This window comes from Mixophyes fleayi, chromosome 9, assembly GCF_038048845.1.
Source record: "Mixophyes fleayi isolate aMixFle1 chromosome 9, aMixFle1.hap1, whole genome shotgun sequence".
Classification (NCBI taxonomy): Eukaryota; Metazoa; Chordata; class Amphibia; order Anura; family Limnodynastidae; genus Mixophyes; species Mixophyes fleayi.
This window is the reverse complement of record NC_134410.1, coordinates 99,976,755-99,995,011: the sequence shown is the minus strand read 5'-3', so window position 1 is coordinate 99,995,011 and position 18,257 is coordinate 99,976,755. Positions and strand designations below refer to the sequence as shown.

At 40.5% G+C, this 18,257-nt stretch overlaps 2 protein-coding genes across 2 annotated transcripts in view; both read right to left on the bottom strand.

Moving 5' to 3' along the window:
- Nucleotides 1-14,633, bottom strand: part of NR5A1 (nuclear receptor subfamily 5 group A member 1) — a 170,486-nt gene extending 155,853 nt beyond the window's left edge. Inside the window, exon 1 of the mRNA XM_075184712.1 lies at nucleotides 14,399-14,633. The gene's annotated coding sequence lies outside the window, so the exon portion shown is untranslated. The remainder of the gene's footprint in view (nucleotides 1-14,398) is intronic.
- PSMB7 (proteasome 20S subunit beta 7) overlaps nucleotides 1-18,257 on the bottom strand; it is a 979,390-nt gene that overhangs the window by 722,759 nt on the left and 238,374 nt on the right. The gene's annotated exons all lie outside the window — the stretch shown is intronic.

Below are 18,257 nucleotides of genomic sequence, written 5' to 3'. Positions count from 1 at the left end.
CCTGAGAACACCGTGGCCGTGCTTTATTACTGTTTCTACGGTAATAACTAACGCTTACTTTTGATCACACCTGTAGGAGTGCGTGTGCAAAAGTGAGCGGTACTTTTACTAAAAAAAATTCACTGCAGCCGTTCTAGGACAGCAAGCAGCGATTTATTTTTAGAATTGAATTTTGCTGGACTATGTTCATGTTACCTAATTGATCCTATCATCATGTGTGAAATAGAAGCTACAGGTAATATGGTTCATTTATAGTTGGATGTATGTCTGTTTTTTTGCTAAAGATGCGCATCAAAAATACGTACGCAAGCATCCGTATACGTTTTTTGCGCATCTTTGGCCTGAATCTCCTTACACCTGGAAACAGGGAACTGGGAGCAATGGGGCGGGCAAGCATAGACCCAGTCCTGTACATGCGACTCAATAAGACATGGACACATATGTAGATATACTTGTCAGGAGGCATATCTCCAGGGGAGGGCTGGCCCTGTTAGCCCAGGGGGCAAAATCAACTCAGCAGTGTTTTTTAAAGGAAAAAAAATGCAGGTGGTCCAGTGATGCAGCCCAAGGTAGCCCACTATGCGACTGGCCTGGGTGGCAGATGCCCCCCTGGACACTAGATCAGCCTGTCCCTTAGTATCTCTTTGCAGATGCTGAAGAGTAGGTGCAAATATGCTCAATGAACATGATGAGTATCAGCAAAACTGTCTAGCTGCTTCTGATTGGCTAATTATATATTGATCTCTCTCTGATAGTACTTATTTAATTTGTGTTGTGGCTACATTATATGAAATTACTGCTGTCTATTTGCATGACTTAATTGACTTAAAACCGTAAATGCTACTGGTTTTGAGCCTGGCGCATCTTGAGACTGAACATATGCGCATAAATACACTTTCCTAACATGTCTTTGCCTACATACATTGAAAGCCCAATTGCGTCCAGTCAGGGCCATCTTAACAACATTATGGGCCCCTGGGTAAAGCAGTGCACCGGGGCCCCTACACACACACACATATATATATATATATATATATATATATATATATATATATATAGATGTATAGAGATACAGATATAGATATATAGAGATAGATAGATGTACTTGCCAAGTGACCCTTGAAGGTTTTTTATGCAGGTTTTTTTTTTTTGCAGGATTATTTATTCTAATTAGGAGCCCTGCCTATGGGGCCCCCTTGCCCGTGGGGCCCCCGGGCACCTGCCCATCGTGCCCAATGGAAAAGATAGCCCTGCGTCCAGTTCTAAATGAACCTTAATGTGTATTGACATTTGACCAATATCATTAATTTGGAAATATTTGAAGTGATTGTAAAGAACTCAAGAACTAAAGATATAAAATGTTATATTTGAGCATTGGTCGATTGTCACACTTACAGAATACTTCCTGGGTTTTTGGTTTCTATCCTTTAAGAAACGTATTCAATAAGTTCTGATTCAATATATTATATATAAGCTCACACAGGATACTGTATGCTGCTCTCTGATGCACACACACTACTGGCTCAGCATGACTTGCCTGCTCTGCTCTCCTCCTCCTAGTTTATTTTTACAGTTAGGTCCCCTGGGATTATTAGTTTGTGTCTTCTCAAAAGGGAGAATTAAAATAGCAAGGTAGAGATCAGGACCTTAAGGCATAGCAACAGAAATACATGAGATTTTCAAAATCCTTATTCTTTTCTTTCCAAGGATTTGTTCAGTGAATTATATGCTTAATATTAGCAACAATAATGTGGTTTACATTTCTGTAAATCATAACATATATATTATACTTTACTTAAAGATTATTTAAAAGTTATATTACATAACTTTATTTCAGTAAAATATAAATACATATGTATTTTTGTTAGTTTAGTTTGGGCAACGTACAGTGGCAGGGGTCTGGAAAGGGGTCTGGAAAGGTAAAAACAAAGCATGGTGATAACCATTATAGAAATGCTATTGACCTTATAAGAAATGTACTGGTCCCCTTGCTCCTTGGATTGTTTAACATCATACTCTCTGGGGATAAGTTTGACAGGACCACCACTGGAACAGGGATAGTTGTGATTTCCAAGCCTGATTGTGATCCTACAGATGCGGGCAGCTATAGGCCCATCTCACTTTTCAATGTGGATTTGATACTATTTGCCAAAATATTGGCCAATATATTGGGGAAAGTGCTACCCTCATTGGTTCATCGGGACCAAGTAGGCTTTGTGCCTAGTCGGTAAGCCTCAGACAACACTAGAAGGCTCATTGATCTGATACACAGCGCATATTGATTGGATCTCACTGCTTTGGTGGTCGCCCTGGTTGCCGAAAAGGCTTTTGATAGAGTGGCCTGGTCCTTTATGCAGAAAATCTTGGTGATCATGGTGATTCAGGAAGCTTTTTGTAGAGGAATGTCAGCCTTGTACCTTAAACCCTCAGCGACCGTGTTAGCGAATGGCTTTGTATCCACACCTATTCCTATCTATGGTGGCATCCACCAAGGTTGTCCCCTATTGCCCCTACTCTTCGCATTAAGTATGGAACCACTAGCAGCCTGTATTGGACTGAATAAAGATATTTCAGGGATAACAACAGACTCAGGCGAACACAAAATTGCTCTGTACGCGGACTACGTTATACTGACAGTCACTAATCTTCAATCGCCCTGCCTAACCCTTCTTGAGAAATCCAAACGTATAGTAAACTTTCCAATTATAAGATTAATGCTGACAAGTCTGAAGTTTCAGATCTAAACGTGCCCCTTCTGTCATTCAAATACTAAAAGCAAATTACTACTTCCGCTGGCAGTCCCAGAAACTCAAGTACTTTGGGATATACCTTACTAAAAGTTACTCCCAATTATATTTGGCAAACCTCCCCAAATTATAGACTCTATCAAAACAGATCTAACTCACTGGACCAAGCTCATCAACTCCTGGTTTGGACGCATAGCAACCATTAAGATGAATATCCTCCCTTGATTGCTGTATGGCTGACAGACATCCCCATACACTTTCCCGCTCACGTCCTGAACAACAAAGCCTTACTAAATGTATCTGGGCTGGCCGTAAACCCAGAGTCCACATGCGAATCCTTCATAATCATGAGACAACTGGGGGCCTGGGAGTCAATAATTTACAAAATGTTATCAGGCCACACATCTTTCTCAATGTGCTTTATGGCACTTTCTGCCACACCAGAGAGAAAGGACACACATCGAATCGGACCTCTTGCATTTCTACTCTCCATATTCCCTGCTTTGGAATCATGTCACATGAACACATTAATTGCGTTCTGACTATTACTTAGTAGTCACTCTTTGGAAAACTGTTGCATTCCCTCTGGGGCAATAACACCAACTCTTTCATAATTGGACACACCATAATCTCCTATTTGTTTGGGACCTAGCCCTTATTCACTTCTTCCCCACTTTTACAGCTCTAAGTACATTACTGGCCCTTTCCCATCAGTATTTTATCAATACCTTCAGATTCGACACTATTTTTGCTCTCTTAAACTCCTGCTGTCTTCCGAACAGTGTTCACCACTCAATGTTCTCTGCTGTGGCTCCCGTTCCTCGAAGGATCTTATCACCACTATTTTCAGATGTTATTATTACATAATCAACCTCTGAAGGACCCACATGAGTTAGCTTGGGAGAGAGACATGGGGGAGACTGAGGAGTGGTTTAAAATTAAACTCAACCTAGCTAAATCCTCGATATCTGTTTGAATGAAAGAAAATTCGTTCAAGATTTTCTACAGATGGTACCTGCCTGTTTTGAGCGTAAAAAGCAAGTGTGACATTTAAACTCCACAAATACATTTCCTATTAATAATATAGGCATTAATTATAAAATATAAAACTACTACTGTAGGTGGACCAAGTGATACGGCTGAAAACTGGTACCTAAGAGATGCCCAGAGCTTGAATCAGTCGCTGCTTGGCACACCATTGCCTTTGTGCTTGGGGCTGTATTGAACGTTGCTGCATTCTGTAGCATATGGCCCGCTTCTGGGCATACACAGAGTAATTGTGCCAATTATACACACAATACCACTGTATACTTCCCTTAATTAATCAGGTCCAATTTTAAACAGATAAACACCTATGTACCCGCATATGGAACTGCAAACTTTGACAGAGAGCCTATCTTTTGGAGCTTTGTTGGCAATTAAGCTCTGGGAAAGGTGGGCTGTCACTGTTAAGGTGGTTTACACTCAAATATCAAATATCTGAGCGTCAACAGCCTGAGTCAACTCAGCCCACCTCCTGGTGTCTCACTGTTAGTAAAGCTCAGAGAAGTGGGCTGTTAACTGAACTCTCTTAACCAGCTTCAGCGCCTGACTGCCTTTGTCCCTGAACTAAGAGCTATCTATGGTCTGACATCGCTCATCTTAGTACTGGCAGGTGGATGTTCAGGTGCTGACCTTGCCACATGTCAGGCACAGCTCTGTTTGCCTGTATTTTTGAAGGTGCCACTATCAAAACTTCTTTATTCTGAAAGCAAGGGATTTGATCAATTTAAGTATATTCTTTCAACATCAAAAGTCACATCTGTCAGACAACAGACTTCATATTCCAATCCTATCAGATGTACAGTAAAATTTGTGAATACAGAAAAGGTTTTCGATTTTCTGCTTGTTGAAGCATTTTACACATTTATAGATGTACAAATTGCAGAGAGGGTAGATGAACCGAAGCCCTCAGCAACAGTTAAATCTATCCTTGACATTCAGAGATTACTTAAAAAATGTAGAGCAAGTGTTTTGATTTAGGTGAACAGCAACACACAAACTACAATGACTATTCCAAATCTGATATTTATGCAGTTATATTCATTTTATCTTTTGCCCATGACCCCATAGTATGATGCTGTCACTTATAGGTGTCTGGACTAGCTATTAAAATACTCAGATTGCTGCATCGTATTATGCTAAGGTACAATCAAATGGACAAAGAAAGCGATTGGCGGCTTTAAAAAAAATCAGCATTTTTGCAAGTGAATCACATAAGCAAAATAACTCAATTTGAACTGTAAATGTTTTATTTTAAATAAACAACAACAGCAATAACAAAACTGGACAGAAGAGGGTTTGTAATAATTACTTAACAACATCTAATTCTTGGTTTCTATCAGCACACCAAAAAAATTGCGAATTAGTCATTTCAGGAACATAAAATATCTACAGTATAACATAAATTAATCATTTAAATGATGATATATTGTTCAAGTGTAAGCTAAACACTTTTTTCAACAGCTGCCATAGGCACATGTATTATAAAGGTTATAAAGCCTAAATAGCCCTATATTAACCTACAAGACTAACATAAAAGTATACCCTCCGTTACTTTATACCTGTATTTATGTATCACCACACCCGCAGCAATAGCTGCAACAGTGTAATAACACTAATGGTGCGTATTAAATTCATACTTGCCGACTTTTAGTTTTGGCATTCCGTGAGATCCCGGAGGAGGGGCGTGGGTGGGCCTGATTGTGTCATTTTGGTCCTGCCCCCATCATCAAAATTATCATTTTGTTGCAGGGGACAGGACCAAAATCATCAAAATTGTGATTTTGTTGCAGGGGACAGGACCAAAATTGTGCGATTCCCTGCAAATCAAGTTGTGTAGGCTTACATTCTGCCCACTTCCTAGTCAAGTGGGCAGGATGCAGGAGAATTGTATGCTCTCAAAGGATTGTGGGGGGCCTATTGCAACTCAGGAGTTTCCCAAACATTCCGGGAGTGTTGGCAAGTATGAATAAAATATCCAAATGTGCCTCAGAACTAATTCACCTTGCGTGGTGCTGGCAATTATTAGATTTTATTGTTTTACATATCCATTTACCAAAACAGATTTTTTTTCTTTCCTTTGGGGATTTTCAACTATACAGATAAATGAGCAAAAGACTTAGCCAAAATGTCTACACAAAAAATAGATTTATTTTCCAAATTATACCTAGATAGGTGTTAGAAATTATATGGTTTATGTACAATAAATGATTTTATGTTATAAGTGGGGATCTGATAATGTGCGGCAATGGTTATGTACACATTTTAGTATGCATGATTAATTCCTCTATGGGTGGTAAAATTACTGCTAATGTGGTATTAATACCCCACCAATAGTTTAATGAGAAGTCTTTTGTTCTGATTAGGCACAATTTATAAGGGAAAATGTATATATTCATAATCTACCAAAATAATAAAGACATAAAAATACTGTCTAAGATTATTGGCCACATTGGTACTTTATTGACACCTACAAAGAGCTCTACATCTCCCGCAGGGGTGTAATTAGCCCTGGGGCGTAGCTAAACATTTCTGGATCCCATAGCAAAATTTTGTAAGGGCCTCCACGTATCGCCAAGGGGTAAAGAAACACTCTCATACATGGTCGTTTGAGCTGGGCCCCCCAAGCTTTGGACCTAGAGACACCCAGCTGCACCCCCTGTTATTATGATAGATATGCTTTTGATTAGGAGCTGAGACCATAAGTGGAGAAATGGTAGCAGAGAGAGGATTCTTTCTCCTCTTCCCATTTGATGCTTTCTACTCTTCTTTCTGTACTCACCTACTCACATGATTGTAGGAGGACAAAAAAAATCATCAGTTAAAGCAAAATGCAGTAAGCATAGCTAGTGGGGAGAAAGAAAGCTGGCTGGGGGCAAGAAGGCATGGTTGGAGCCTTGTCTGTGCTGTACCTGGATTCTGCTGCCTAAGACTGGTAAGACTTCAAATAAAATCAGTCCCAATGTATCTCTGATGACGTGAGTTATTTAATACCAAAATTAAGGTTAAAAATAATGGGTCTTTAGGATGCAAAATGAAAATGTACATTTCATTAAGAGGCCTAATTTTCTCAGCATTGTTAATTGTTTGTTTTGTTTACCAAATAAACTTTTTTTAGCTGCAATTTTTACAAAATCTTGGGGAGCAGTAATTTTCCTGTCATGCTCTATGAAATAAGATATATATATATATATATATATATATATATATATATATATATATATACAGCATAAGTATAGGAAGGTCAGTATAGTGAAATATGAGTTGCAAGAAGTGATTGGTCTGCAAGAGATAAAAGAGGCAAAAGACTTGTAGAATAAGAGTATCTACTTATACTGAACAAATAATATAATTCATCAGTATGAATTAAGGATGAGCGGGCTCGGATTCCGCTAATCCGAGCCCACCCGAACAGTGCGGATCCGACGGGATCCGAGCACTGTTCGGGTATTTCCGGCGCCAAAAAAAATGAAACTGAGGTTCTGACGTCTAAGTCTCGCGTCGGATCTCGCGAGACTCGGATTGCATAAATTCCCCGCTAGTGGCCGCCATTTTCATTTGGGCTGTGATCAGGGTAGAGGGAGGTTGTAGGGTAGTGGTACTCCTGCGTGATCAGTCCAGTTGTGCTTTATGCTTGTGTCCAGTGGTCTGTCCTTGCTGAGTCCAGTGGTGCTTTATGCTTGTGTCCAGTGCTCTGTCCTTGCTGAGTCCAGTGGTCCTTTTGTCCTGTGCTCTGTCCTGCTAAGTCCAGTGGTGCTTTGGCCAGTGTCTGTCCTGCTGAGTCCAGTGGTGCTTTAGTCCTGTGCATTTTTGTGCTAAGTATATAGTAATTGTCTAATTATTAAAAACTCCAAAAAAAAATAAAAAAAATAAATAAAAAAAAATTATACAAAAAAAAGTAAAAAAAAATATTAAAAAATAATTTAAAAAGTCTACAAAAATTCTAGAGCAATATATTATTGCAGTCCTGAAATATTAGTACTGCAATACCTACATTCACTGTTTCTGCAGTCCAAAAAATAGGAACTGCAATCTATATTACTACGTTCACTGTTTCAGCAGTCCAAAAAATAGGAACTGCAATCTATATTTCTACGTTCACTGTTTAAGCAGTCCAAAAAATAGGAACTGCAATCTATATTACTGCGTTCACTGTTTCAGCAGTCCAAAAAATAGGAACTGCAATCTATATTACATTTACCACGTTCATTCTTTAAGCAGTTCCAGAGAATAGGTACTGCAATCTCTATTACATTTAATAAGTTCAATTTTTAAGCAGTGCAAGAGAATAGGTACTGCAATCTATATTACATTTACTACGTTGATTTTTTAAGCAGTTCCAGAGAATAGGTACTGCAATCTATATTACATTTACTACGTTCAATTTTTAAGCAGTGCAAGAGAATAGGTACTGCAATCTATATTACATTTACTACGTTGATTTTTTAAGCAGTTCCAGAGAATAGGTACTGCAATCTATATTACATTTACTACGTTCAATTTTTAAGCAGTGCAAGAGAATAGGTACTGCAATCTATATTACATTTACTACGTTGATTTTTTAAGCAGTTCCAGAGAATAGGTACTGCAATCTATATTACATTTACTACGTTCAATTTTTAAGCATTTCCAAAGTGTGTGTGGTTTAGGGGTACACTCATTAGTGCTGCATATAATGGAGTACAAAAATTTGGAGGATAAAGTAGGGAAAGAACAAGACCTACTTCCTCCTAATGCTGAAGCTGCTGCCACTAGTCATGACATAGATGATGAAATGCCATCAACGTCGTCTGCCAAGGCCGATGCCCAATCTCCTAGTAGAGGGCATGTAAAATCCAAAAACCCAAATTTCCCAAAAATTAGCAAAAAAAGAAAATTAAAATCATCTGAGAAGAAACGTAAACTTGCCAATATGCCATTTACGACACGGAGTGGCAAGGAACGGCTTAGGCCCTGGCCCGTGTTCATGACTAGTGGTTCAGCTTCACCCATGGATCTAAGCACTTCTCCCCCCCCTCTAACAAATTTAAGAGACTTAAGCTGTCATCAACAACTAGTCCAAGTCCAGCCAGTCCAAGGGTTTTTGTGGTTGCGAAGCCTGACCTTCCCATCACTGTACGGGAAGAGGTTGCTGCTTCAACCATTTGCAGCACGCCCTCTGCATATGCTGGAAGAATCACCCACAGTCCAGTTACAGATTTGGCTAATAAAGGTGTGAATGTTGTACACTGGGAGGAGGATATTGATGTAGTTGGCGCTGAGGAGGAACTTGACGAGGAGGATGCTGATGTGGTTATCATAAATGAGCCACCAGGGGGGGGAAACAGTTGTTGTCCATGGGATGAAAAAGCCCATTGTCATGCCTGGTCAGAAGACCAAAAAATCCACCTCTTCGGTCTGGAGTTATTTCTATCCGAATCCGTACAACAAATGTATGGCCATATGTAGCTTATGTAAAGCTCAAATAAGCAGGGGTAAGGATCTTGGCCACCTAGGGACATCCTCACTTATACGTCACCTGAAGAACCTTCATAATTCAGTGTTTAGTTCAGGACCTGTGGCTAGGACCGTCAGCAGTCCAGGGACACCTAAATCCCTTGGTCCTGTTGGATACACACCACCAACACCCTCCTCGTCAACTTCCTCCACGATCTCCATCAGATTTAGTCCTGCAGGCCATGTCACCAGCCAGACTGAGTCCTCTACAATACGGGATTCATCCGAGGAATCCTGCAGCGGTACGCCTACTACTGCTACTGCTGCTGTTGCTGCTGGTAGTCGGTCATCTTCCCAGAGGAGAAGTCGTAAGACCACTACGTCTTTCACCAAACAATTGACCGTCCAATAGTCATTTGCGATGAGCACCAAGTACGACACTAGTCATTATATGGCAAAGCGGATAACTGCGTCAATAACAGCAATGTTGGTGTTAGACATGCGTCCGGTGTCCGCCATCAGTGGAGTGGGATTTAGACGGTTGATGGAGGTATTGTGTCCCCGGTACCAAATCCCGTTGAGATTCCACTTCACTAGGCAGGCGATACCAAAGATGTACAGAGAAGTAAGAACAAGTGTCCTCAGTGCTCTGAAAAATGCGGTTGTACCCACTGTCCACCTAACCACCGACATGTGGACAAGTGGTTCAGGGCAAATGAACGACTACATGACTGTGACAGCCCACTGGGTAGATGCATCGCCTTCCACAACAACAGCAGCAGCTGCATCAGTAGTAGCATCTCCACAACGGCTGCTCGTTCCAAGGCAAACAACGTTGTGTATCACCGGTTTTAATAAGAGGCACAATGCTGACAACCTCTTAGAGAAACTGAGGGAAATAATCTCTCAGTGGCTTACCCCGCTTAAAATCTCCTGAGGATTTGTGGTGTCAGACAACGCCAGTAACATTGTGCGGGCATTACATATGGGCAATTTCCAGCACGTCCCATGTTTTGCCCACACCGTTAATTTGGTGGTGCAGCATTACCTGAAGAGTGACAGGGGTGTGCAGGAGATGCTTGCGGTGGCCCGCAAAATTGCTGGACACTTTCGGCATTCTGCCAGTGCCTACCGCAGACTCGAGCAACATCAAAAAAGGCTGAACCTGCCCTGCCATCACCTCAAACAAGAGGTTGTGATGCGCTGGAACTCCACCCTCTATATGCTGCAGAGGATGGAAGAGCAGCAAAAGGCCATTCAAGCCTACACAGCCACCTACGACATAGGAAGAGGAGTGGGGATGCGCCTTAGTCAAGCGCATTGGAGACTGATTTCTGTGTTGTGCAAGGTTCTCCAGCCATTTGAACTTGCCACAAGAGAAGTCAGTTCCGACACTGCCAGCTTGAGTCAGGTGATTCCCCTGATCAGGCTGTTGCAGAAGCAGCTGGAGAAAGTGAGGGAGGAGCTGTTAAGCATTGCGATTCCACCAAGCATGTAGCTCTTGTGGATGAAGCCCTTCGTACGCTTTGCCAGGATCCAAGGGTGGTCACTCTTTTAAAGTCAGAGGAATACATTCTGGCCACCGTGCTGGATCCTTGGTTTAAAGCGTTTGTTGTGTCTCTGTTTCCGGCGGACACAAGTCTACAGCGGTGCAAAGACCTGCTGGTCAGGAGATTGTCCTCTGAAGAGGACCGTGACATGCCAACAGCTCCTCCATTTACTTCAACACCTGTGGCTGCGAGGAAAAAGCTCAGCTTTCCTAAAAGACCCGCTGGCGGGGATGCTGAGAACATCTGGTCCGGACTGAAGGACCTGCCAACCATTGCAGACATGTCTACTGTCGCTGCATTGGATGCTGTCACAATTGAAAAAATGGTGGAGGATTACTTTGCTGACACAATCCAAGTAGACATGTCAGACAGTCCATATTCTTGCTGGCAGGAAAAAAAGCCAGCTTGGAAGCCCCTGTACAAACTGGCTCTATTTTACCTGAGTTGTCCCCCCTCCAGTGTGTACTCCGAAAGAGTTTTTAGTGCAGCGGGGAACCTGGTCAGTGAGCGGCGAAGGAGGTTGCTTCCGCAAAACGTTGAAAAAATGATGTTCATAAAAATGAATTATCAATTCTTCAATCAAGAACAGCACTGCCCTTCAGAGACTACAGAGGGACCTGTGGTTGTGGAGTCCAGCGGGGACGAAATGATAATGTGTGAGGATGAGGAAGTACACACTGAAGGGGGCGAGGAATCAGAGGATGAGTATGAGGACGACTTCTTGCCTTAGTAGAGCCAGTTTAGTTTGTACAGGGAGAGATGAACAGTTTTTTTGGTGTGGGGGCCCAAACAAACCAATCATTTCAGCCACAGTAGTTTGATAGGCCCTGTCGCTGAAATGATTGGTTTATTAAAGTGTGCATGTCCTATTTCAACAACATAAGGGTGGGTGTGAGGGCCCAAGGACAATTCCATCTTGCACCTCTTTTTTTTCTTTGCCAGCTCGTTTTGTGGGGGTCCAAACAAACCAATCATTTCAGCCACAGTAGTTTGGTAGGCCCTGTCGCTGAAATGATTGGTTTGTTAAAGTGCGCATGTCCTATTTCAACAACATCAGGGTGGGTGGGAGGGCCCAAGGACAATTCCAGCTTGCACCTGTTTTTTGGCCATTATGTGCTCTTTGGGGCCTAGTTTTTCAAACTGCCATCCTGTCTGCCACTGCAGTGCCACTCCTAGATGGGCCACGTGTTTGTGCCGCCCACTTGTGTCGCTTAGCTTAGACATCCAGCTACCTTGGTGCAACCTTTTGGACTAAAAACAATATTGTGAGGTGTGATGTGTTCAGAATAGACTGGAAATTAGTGGAAATGAATGTTATTGAGGTTAATAATAGTGTAGGAGTGAACAAAAAACCAAAATAATTGATTTTAGCACTTTTTATGCTTTTTAAAGAAAAAATCAGAACCCAAAACCCGAAATCAGAACCAAAACCTTTCGTGGGGTGTTTTGGCAAAACAAATCAGAACCCAAAACCTCAAGCTAATCAGAACCCAAAACCCAAAACACCAAAAGTGCCCGGTGCACACCCTTAGTATGAATTACACAAAACATTGATGTCTGTGTTTGTTTTTCTACATTTTAGTCTTAGGCAACTGTTACAAATGTATCAGGTGCTCCTCTGGACTGTTGTATAGAAAATATATTGGTTGACCAACTATAAACTATGAAGCAGCAGTGTGTATTTGGCTGAAGAGGCAGCTCATGTTTGGATGTGAGTTGTTCACGTGATATGAGGTTAAGTAATTGCTGAACTATGAAATCTCTATAATTCACATCCAAGTTACAGAGAAAACGAGAATGATATTTATTTATGTTATATAATAAAATATTGAAATCAAGCCGCCGTATTCTATTTAGTTGGACAAACAATATTTTCCAAATTACCCTTTCAGTTTCTATTAACATCAACAAAACATTGACAAAAAGATATATACTGGAACCAATTGTAATCTGCATCACATGAGACTTAAAGATTAAATATATTACAGGTGATTTTATATATATATATATATATATATACATGTGGGGATGGAAAGCTAGCATGTCCTACTATAAGGTTGAATATTTCTTCTTTATTTATTTTGTCGATCTAGATTTAAAATATGCATTCTGCCTCGTTGTGGTGATACTCATTATCCCACAACAGGTAACAGAAATACCTTCTTTTTAGTTTTCTTATGTTGAGAAGTTTACATTACATTTTATTGTATTGACATATTTCACCTTATGTCCTACATGGCAACATTTCAAAACTTCTCCCCCGAGGGAAGTCTTGTGACAGGGGGTAGAGGGTAGGAGGGGGCGTGGTGACGTTGCCGCGCCACCATATCCCGCCGACCACTATGAAATGTCGAAATTCATTGCACTGAATAGCGGGGGCTGGGCTTAATGCCCCACCCCCGCCATTCAATGTCGTGACTTTCGGCGAATCTGGGAGGTTTGCCTACTCTTCCAGGAGTCCGGGAGGACTCCCCGAAATTCGGGAGCCTCCCGGTAATTCCGGGAGAGTAGGCAAGTATGCCTTATGTTTACACATATTTAAACAGACAAGCAGCTCAGTCAGAGAACAGAGGACATCTACCATCACAAGTTATCTCTAAATTTCTTTTCTATATTAATGCAAAATTAAAATATGCATTTTTCATAAATATACACATATATTTCACAGTAAGCAGCATTTAAACAAACCCTTTATATGTCCTGAAGAAAATTGCCTCACAAATGAAAAGTCAAGAGTAGAGTCCATGGGCCTGAGTCATTAAGGAGAGCAAAGTAAAAAAAAAAAAAAAAAAGGAGTACGTTTGTCACAACGCAAGGGGTGCAAATTAGTTTATTATTTTGCACATAAGCAAAGCAGTGGCTGTTTTTTTTATGTAGCACACAAATACTTGATAGCTTAATTTTTATACTAAAATCTAAAGTTGATCTGGTACCCCAACTATAAATCTGACCCCACATTTTAAATTTACCCCCCCTCCAATGCAACCTGATTTTCCCAGGTGCAAAGTTACTCCATTTTTTATATGTTGCTCCCCTTAATGACTCAGGACACATGTTTTAATAGCTTTTTGTGGAGAGCATGTGAGTGTACTCATCTATTACAGATTTTTACACACAAACACACAGACTCTCTTATATATATATATATATATATATATATATATAGATATATGTATTGTATTTATAAGCCGGCAACATGTTCCACAGTAATGTAACGCTGAAGAGCTTTGAATTGACGTGGGCCCACTCTTATCTAATTTATTTACGGCTGGAGATAGATATTAAAATGGAGTCAGTTCTAAAATGTCTGTAATCTTCCGTAATCCTTGTATTTTGTAATCAAGTTAATAAGCTTCTCCTCCTCAAACACAATTAAATATTGTACGTTTCCTTTCCTGGAACCCGCCAGTTTTTTAGCTTTGAGAGAATCGTTAAAGCATTTTAAACCAACAACTAAGGCACAACAGTTTAGTAGAATTCCAGTTTAAATCGGTTAATGAAGAATTATTTATCTAAAGTGAGAACTTTGAAAACCCCACAGCACTATCAGATAAAAACACCATATTAATAAAAAAGTGTATATATATTTATAACCATAACCATACCTTAGAAAAGAACACTTACTTTAATGTGGCTCTTGTTCGGTAATAGTTTTAAGAATAGTCCAGATGTAAAGACGTTTGTTATCGCTTACAAAGTGAAACTGCTAAACCGTGGACCTTGAATACAATATTTTACTCTAATTGTTCCACCGCAAAGAAAAAAAAAGAAAAAATATGCTTGATTTATGCTTTACAGGGCACAGAGAATTTCTGTACTGCACTTCAGTCTTAGTTGTGATGAGTTCATGTCTGAAGCCAGGGTCCCTTTTAATAACAAAAGACTGAATCGGTTTTAAATTATTTGCCTCATTGGACTCTGGAAACACGTGATCATGTGGAAAAAAATATAAAATGTCTCTTTTGAAAATATATTACATGCAAGCAAAAAAAGATACTCATTTTAGATGAAACAATAAGCAGTTGTAAGAATAATCAGGAAAAAGCCAACTGATTGAAAAAATTATACAACAAATATTCCAAATTAGAATATTTTATACAATAGCTATATATAAGATTTTTGGGTTGGAAATGTAATTATCTCTTCCCTTCTGCATCAGATAATAAGAATAATAGTTCTTCTTCTTCTTATTATTAATATTATTCTTTATTGATATAGTGGAGAAGTAAAGTACCAGGGCTGAAATGAGTGTGTATTGGAGAATATATGATGGTTATGGATGGTGGTAAAATAAATTTGGTTAAATAAATTGTGATTTTTTATTCAAACTATGAGTTATAAGACAAACAATGCAATTTATACACTGGTGGTACATAAACAAGGTGATGTACACAAGGTAATAGTCGCATGGTTCCGGCCAGAACAAATGCCTAAAAATAAAGATGCATGCAAGCTTAAAAGTAGGTGCCTATAGTAGCTGGGGCAGATACTCAGGGCCTCATTTAGAGTCGGACGCAAAGTCCATTTTAGGCGCATTGACCACAAAACCACTATCACGCATCTGCAGCAAGCACCATATCCGCCTGCATCCTGGACACAATTTACACTTGCGCTAGCTTGCCGCTTACTACGAGGGAAAGGGCGGATCGCGGAACTGTGAAGGCGTGAACTTGTATAATATAGACACAGGGGGTGTAACCCCATAGGTAAAATCAAAAACAATCAAGAGATTGTAGTTTGTAATTGGTCCTCTGGCGCATACCCTCCTTCCTCTTGCCACTATTTAATGTTGGTTGCCAAAATGAATGTGTCTGTTCCAGAAACAGAAGTAGCGATGTAGGGAAGTGGGGAGGAGAGAGCTCGCCAGTTCCCCAGTGCACTGCATCTGCTGCACCAGTGGTAGTTCCGCCACCGGTTTGTTCTGTATGACAGGCGGAGCTGAGTCCTGGGAAAAATGGCTGCATACAGTTGCCCTGGGGCTTTAACTAGGGGGAGGCAACAACTTAATTAGATATTTTCTTTGTTGGTTGCATGTTTTGCGTAAAATCGCACTGTCAAGGAGAGGAGCATACGCCAGAGAATGCAGCAGCATCCAATTAATCTTCGAGCGCAACAGAGACTTGCGACAGCCTCTGATTTCAGTGGCGGAATAGGGGGGGGGGAGGAGCAGATGCACATAGTCAAAGTACAGTAAAGGCATTTTCCCGGCTGGTGTATGCGTTTCAAGCTCCGGCGTATGCAGAGGTACACTGTTTTTCATACGTAAGGTTTGCATCTTCTTAAGGTCAAATCTAACTCATGGATAATAGTGAAGACCAAAAACAACATTCCTCAACTAATGGGAGAATGGACTATTTACCTGCATACCTGTGCACGCTCATCTCGTTATAAAACACTTTATAAGAACAACAGAAGGAGATTTCATTGGTGCCATTTTGCCAACTGGATAATTACATTCTATTGCGTTCTCAGGCTTATAGTATTGTGATATACCAAAGAGGTACGTTCTTTTATATTGTACAAGCAGTGAAAACTTGTGCAAATGTTTGAAATAGTCTCTGCTTTTCAAATAATTTTCAGACATTTTTAATGAAGCAATGTCACACAATACCAATGCTTGTCTGTTTTAAAATGTTATGTGAGTGTTGTACAATTCCTACATGCTTGCATACTTTGCATTGTCCTTGTGTACTTAACAAGCTTTTAAAAGTCTTGCCTATGTCGTCTATTATGTACGCTTATGTAATACCATACATTTGTAATGTGATTGTTTTGTTTTTTTTAGAATTAAATTAAATTGTCATGTTTCAAAAATTTCATGCCATTTTTACTTTTATATTTTTTTGGACTATTTTACAGAAACATGGTTATGAGCCTTAATAGATCCATGCTAGTTGTAAGCATGTCTCTATTGTATAATTTACAAGGAGACTACAAAATCTGCAAGGCATTAGATATTTTATATTTTTTCATCCAACTTTCTCACATATAGCCAGGCATGGCCATGGTGGAAGCCGGGAATCTGGTGGACGACAGGCGTCGTCTCCTCCAAAACCAGCAACTGGTACATCATCGCCGGCCCAAGGGGCGTGCCTTCAGGCCGCATGTCAGCCTCTGTGGGATGTCTGATGCTGAGGTGGTCCGTTGCTATCGGTTACCACTTCATATCAACATGGACATCCTGTGCCTGGTTGCTAGATGGCCGGGAGCACCCATGACTCATTTGCCTTCAGGCAATCAGACATGTGGCACAGATTACAACAGAGGCAAGGAGTGCAAGGCCACATGGTGACGCATGTCTATTAGGTACTATTTACTTTCATATCATTATTTGCAAGTAACCCTTTGCAGTCCTAAATTAAATATATTGGTATACACTGTAATCATAAATGGTAGGTCCAGAGCCGTAACTAGGGTGGTGCGGGCGGTGCCGTCGCCCAGGGCGCAAGCCCAAAGAGGGCGCAGCATCCGCCCGCTACCTAGCTCTGTTGCCAGTGATAAGAAAAGCCTTTGACTTCCGCAGTGGAATGCATGCGTGTTCCACCGACAGGAAGTTCGGCATTTGCGTTCCAAATACCGAACTTCCTGTCTGTGGAACGCACATGCGTTCCACTGCAGAAGTCAAAGGCATATCTTGAGTGAAAGGCTCCGCTGCCATGCACCGCTGCGTCGTGTCTGCACTCTCCTCCAGGTCTGCTGTTTGTGTCCCCTCCCAAGTCTGCAGGTCCTCGGGTAAATAACATTGTTTTTTGATCTCTCTCTCTCTCTCTCTCACCAATGTTTGTTTGAGAGACAAGGATAAGGGATCACAATTTTTTTTCACAATATCTTAAAGTCACTTCAACCTACACATACTGCAGTATTTAAGTTACATTGACCCATTATACAAATAAAACACATAATTTACTATCACAATTCTTATTTGAGAATTAAGTGCACAATACATATCACTATATATTTTTTGCATGCTTTAAATAGTCATTAGGGCAGAGAGCCGGTTGTTAATTTATTGGAATCCCACCACTGTGTGTGTATATATATATACATATATATACAAATTCTTTAAGTAAAGTGCTAGACACACCCACATTAGGTTGGCCACACCCACTTGACAAATGCCACTCCCACTTAGATGGGGGGCGACGGTACCCTGTCTCTCCCAGGGCACCAAAATGTCTAGTTGCGGCACTGGGTAGGTCTAGCACCTTTGCAAAAATATTATCACTCTTTCCATTATGGTGTACTTGTAGAATCAATTGTCAAATAATGTAGCATTACAGTAGCACCATATTATGTTAAATTATCTCCCTAATTATTTGTATGTTTAGTTACTAGTTACTAATAATTGTCTTTTCCGTTCTTCTTACTCTTTAAAGGTTTCCACCTGTACCCTTTTCCGCCCTTGGCTCCTTACTCCCATATTAAATCCGCACAGAGCAAAAAGTCGTATACAATTTGGTGCATAAGTCCAACAGATCGGTTA